The 5,378-nt window shown below is 43.3% G+C and overlaps 1 pseudogene; it reads left to right on the top strand.

Annotated features, from left to right (window-relative positions):
• The first annotated feature begins 4,720 nt into the window (after positions 1–4,720).
• On the top strand, positions 4,721–5,013 carry LOC149470861 (small ribosomal subunit protein uS10 pseudogene; annotated as a pseudogene).
• The last annotated feature ends 365 nt before the right edge of the window (positions 5,014–5,378 follow it).

Genomic DNA, 5,378 nt, shown 5'->3' with positions numbered 1-5,378 from the left:
TGAGTCACCCTTGGTCTCCACCTCTACCAACCTCTGAGCACCAGTCCTTGGTTTCACTCTCTACCCACTTCCCAGTTCCATCCTTTTTAGAGAATGCAAAACCAAGTATCATTTTGTGGCGCTAAGTAATTTGTATGGAATTTGTTAATGATAACAAGAAAAGGAGTAAAATAGATCCCCTGCAGCCAGTAACAGTAGACCCAACCCCAGCAACAATCAACCACCTGCAACAAAATACCCCCCCCCCCTGCAACAATAGCCCCCTGGCAGCAACAACAGATCTTCCTGAAGACAAATTCAATAGACCCCCTCCCTCAACAATAGATCCCTCCCAGATGAAAACTGATCTCCCAGCAACATAGGACCCACTCCTAGTAACAATAATCCCCCACCAGCAACAATAGACCTCCCCAGGAACAATAGACCACCTGCAACAATAGATATCCCAGCAGCCAGCATCAATAGACCCTGCAGCACACCCCAGCACCCCTTGCCATTACATAAGTCAGTGCTGAAGGTGCCAGAATTGCTTTGCCCTCCGTACCCACTGAAAAAGCTCTGAGTAAGATACAGTTAAATGCCACAATGTGTCAAAGGAGAGCAACATCCCAAGGGACTGTTTAACTAAAGAAGCACAAGGGGGCACTACTGGTCCCCACAAGACTCTCCTGCACCAAAGGCAATGTGCTCTCTTGGCCCCTAAATGAACTTGTTGGTATAGGGTTTGGTATATGGAGGTTTTCTAGTTTTTTATGTAACGCCCTCCAGCTTTAGCTAGGGAGTTTGTGATTTATTTTTATTTCTTAGATAGAGGCTGAATAGCACCCTGGAGTGAGTCAGCCTGGGAGTGAGACAGGAGTTCACCTTAGGACCGGCTAGGGACTAACTGAAGAACTTACTGGAACAGGGGAGGAGACACAGATCTGCATATCTCAGGGACCTTGGCCAATCCCCTGGAAGGAGGCTGGGCATAGGCAACCCTTAAATATGATTGAGCCTGGGGCCTTGGGGGGAGAGTCAGGTGAAAGATGAAGTGCGGAAGGCTTCAGTGTGAAGCCTGAGAGGGGGCTGCAAGGAGGGGGACTACCTACAGGCAGATTGCTAGAAAAGAGGATCTTCATTGCCTCAAAGTCTCCTGGGGAGGACAGCCTGTGCAGCAGGGAAGGAGCCAGTCGAGCTTAAGGCCTGAAGACAGCCAGAAACCCACTAAGCTAACAGGAGAGGACAGTGTGTGTACTAATACACCCCCTAGGCTAGATAAGGGGAGAGGGCAGTCAGGTGTAATACCCACCTAGCTTCTCATCTGGGACTGTTCATTTGACAGCTCCTGGGTCCACTTGCTCAGGGATACCCTCAGGCATCTAGGTGAAGAGGAGGAATCATCCAAGGTCTGAAAAGGTACACCAAATAGCCTTTCGTGCTCTTCAGAGAGACTTAATTGATATATGCAGAATAAAACTGCTATTTTGTTTTGTACATAGTTGCTCAGAAGTTGTTCTCAGGTCTACAGTTCCTCGGGCATCCCACATACCACTAAACCCCATCCAAGTTCTTAACCCCTTAAAAAAAATATCACAAAACCAAGCTCAAGGACTGTTTTACTGACTCTAAAAGTACAAATGTGGAAAATGCATGTTGTCTTACCCTGCAGAGCATAGTGGGACCCGAATCAAACTCAGCAGCCCTTATGAGAGTAGTTCTACATTTATTTATTCTATTGGTTGAACTAGGTGTCTTTTTTCAGCTTAACTTTGTAACAGACTAAAAATCATACCATGGACCTAGTAATGGAGCACATGGACACAATCCACTAATCATTATGTAAACGAGTGGACACACCCTTTAAGTAAATTGTGGTGAAATTCCTCAATAACTACACAGAGAAAGCCACAGAGCATGCTATGTGACATCACTAGGATCACCTGAGTATGTTTTATTTAAGTTATATAACATCCATTTACATAGCTGAGAACCTTGAGCTATGTTTCCACAAACGTCTTTCCACTCCATTAACAGTATTCTTATCCCAACAGCTGAGATTGTCCTCATCAAGTCGTCCAAAAGACGTCACCGTCCTTCAGTGTTAAATACTTCTGGTTGTTTAACAGTTTTACTTCTTTTTCTTTTAGTTATTAAAAATAAACATAAATACAATGCTTAGACTAAACAGGATATCATTCACAAAACTGTAATTTACAAGTAAGCACTGTCTCATGTTACTGGTGCGATTTGATATTCCCTGTTGTGAAAATCGAGCAATTTTTAGATTCGTGCAGATAAAGTGTTCGAGCTATGCATGTAAGCTCCAAAAGATGGCGCCCAACCAACATTCCTACCATCCTTCACATGCTATTCCAGACACGGAGGACATTTATTAATGCAACTACATATCAAATATTATACATCTTGCATGCAAAATAAAATGTTAGCATTAAAATATAACTAAAGGCAAAACTTTTTTATTTTAGTTTAGAGTGGAGAGGGATTAGAGCACCTGCCACTTCAAAATTCACCCTCTCTATTTTTCCTGTTTACCATTAATCACCAAGAGTGAAAGTGAAAGACAAACCCACCAGAACAGGAAAAGGAGGAACATTTTCCAAAAAGTGACAGCCAGGGATTCCCCCACTTTGGAGGGATTTCCTCTCACTTTCTGTTGTGGCTATGGGAAAGGAAGTGAAGGGAAATCTCCCCAATGGGACAAGGGGCATAAAACTGACAGTGGTTATAACCCTCCCTTACTTTCACTCCAAAGTGAAAAAAGTTCTGCCTTTAGCTCTATTTTATGAGTCTGTTCTGAAACCAAAGAGATGTATAATTTTATTGATAATGCCTTGAAATATTGACTGTACATTTTCTTAGTTGTGCCCCAACTGTGAGCACTTTAGTTCTCAGTCACACAGACATACTAAAGCAGTCCATAGATGATAGTTTTCCCTCCTTCCACCAGTGGTGGAAGGAAAGAAAATCACTTGATTCCCCCATCAACACAGACTGTATGCCTCCCTCAGTACTATTGTGTTCTGCCGCTGTGGGGCGCTGGAGCATTCCTGGCTTCTAGGTAGGTTCAGCTAGGTGAAACAGCAGTAAATTCACAGAGTCCAGTTGCTATTAACAAAATATGTATTGAAGGAATAACCCAAAGAAACAACATCTCAGAGGGAGGACACCAAAATGGGCACACTCAGTTCTGTGCAAACTTGTATTGGAGCAGGTTCTAAAGCACCAACAGCGTCTGTCTCAGAGGGCAAAACAGTCTGAGCCCAATGGTAAGGTACATGATGCACAATGGCGTGTCCCTACTCATCCTTTCACTCACAGGCGGGTGAACTGCCCCTATGCTATCCACTCACCAGAAAGCACGCTAAAGTCTAGGGGCAGGCATTTAACCACTTGTACTTCGGAAGATTTAACTCCCTTCCAGACCAGGCCATTTTTTTGCAATATGGTGCTGTGTTACTTTAACTGACAATTGTGCGGTCATACAACGCTGTACATAAATTACATTTTTGTCCATATTTTCCCACAAATAGACTTTTCGTTTGGTATTTGATCACCCCTGCAGTTTTTACTTTTTGCGTTATAAACAAAAAAAGCTGACAATTTTTAAAACAAAAAAACAATATTTTTTATTTTCTACTATAATATATATTTTATTGGATATACGTATCCAATAAAACATTTTAAAAATCACATTTCTTCATAAATTTAGGCCAAAATGTATTCTGCTACATATTTTTGGAGAAAAAGTTATAGCGTCTACAAACTATGGGACATATACTGAATTACAGTGATCAGTGCTAAAAATATGTTCTGTTCTAATAACACTGATTGAGAATGGTTTAACATCTAGGGCAATCAAAGGGTTAAATGTGTACCTAGCTATGTGCTTGGTGAACACTGGGTGGTGCTTGAACTAGCGGAAGTGAAGGATCATGGTCTCAGCTTTGCAGGGGCATGTGATCCTTCACTTCCCCACCTATCAGAACAGAGCTCTGCCTTGTTTCCATAGGCAGAGCTTTATTCTGAGTCCTGCCTGACGATCAGCTGGTGCTGGCGGATATCCATTCCCTGGCATTTGCATATTGGCTTCTTATGGCGGAAGTGCAAAATCACATATGCGAGTAATATATATATACATATGTGTGTGATTTTGCACAGGAGGGCAGCCCTGTAGCAGTAAAACTACTATAGGCCGGTCTTCAAGTGGTCAAAAAGGCTCTGCTGACTCAAGATGGCCACCAGGGTTACCTCAATGCAGTGTAGCCAACCCTAACATTGCTTAGATACTAGGTTCTCTTGACTCTCTCCAGCTGCAGTACTGACACCTACAATGGAGAACAGAGGCTGCACCTGCCTACAGGCTGGCAGAACACGATAACTGCTAGTGGCTATAATACTGCTCGTGGCAGTAATAGAATGTAACAAAATCCAACAGGCTGGTTTTACTCAAGTCGATCAATGGATCGACTTGGGTACAATCAGCCTGCCCATACATGGACTGAATGTCGGACGGTCCCTGCTGTGCCAACCATGTATGGCAAGCTGAAGTACAAGAACATAAAATACAGAATCTTACTGGAAGCAATTCTTGTACTTAAGTTGTCTAATCAATGTACACATGTAATGTTTCTATAATGCTCCTCAGACTGACTGCTCCTTGCTCACTGCTGTTCGCTCGGCAAGTCCCACGAATAAGTCTGCCAGGAAGGTGTTAGTAATGACATTACAAGACAAAGCACCTGTTGAACAGTATGTGGCCATCCACCGCATCCGTATTACACTTACCAGCCACAATGTGAAATCTCTGGAAAAGGTCTGCACTCATTTGATCGGCTGAGCCAAGGAAAAGATCTTGAAGGTGAAGGGACCTGTGCGCATGCCCACCAAGATTGTGAATTACTACAAGAAAAAACCCTTATTATAAAGGGACCCAAGACATGGGATAGAGTCCAGATGAGGATCCACAAGCACCTGATTGATCTGCACATTCCTTCTGATATTGTGAAGTAAATTACTTCCATCAGTATCGAACCTGGTGAAGATGTTGAAGTAACCATTGCTGATGCATCAATACCACATTTGAATAAAAGTGATCACTAGAGATGAGCGAATCGAAGTAGTCGAAGTGGAATTCGAGTCGAATATCGGAAAAATTTCGATTCGCGCCGAATCCGAAAAATAGCCTACTTCGGACGCGCGAATCGAAATTTTTCCGAAAATGGCGGCGGACATGTGCGGCGACGGAGCGGGGATGTCTGGGAAGGCGCGCAGACAAGGGTCGCTGACCCATAATGCATTCCTCAATGACATGTGATCGCATCAGCCAATCAGCAGCCAGCCAGCCAGCACTGTGTAATGGTCGAGCTATAAATAGC

The sequence above is a fragment of the Staurois parvus genome, unplaced genomic scaffold (assembly GCF_062004578.1).
Source record: "Staurois parvus isolate SC_StPar_1 unplaced genomic scaffold, SC_StPar_1.0 ptg000030l, whole genome shotgun sequence".
In the NCBI taxonomy this organism is placed as follows: domain Eukaryota; kingdom Metazoa; phylum Chordata; class Amphibia; order Anura; family Ranidae; genus Staurois; species Staurois parvus.
This window is presented reverse-complemented; position numbering and strand designations above follow the sequence as displayed.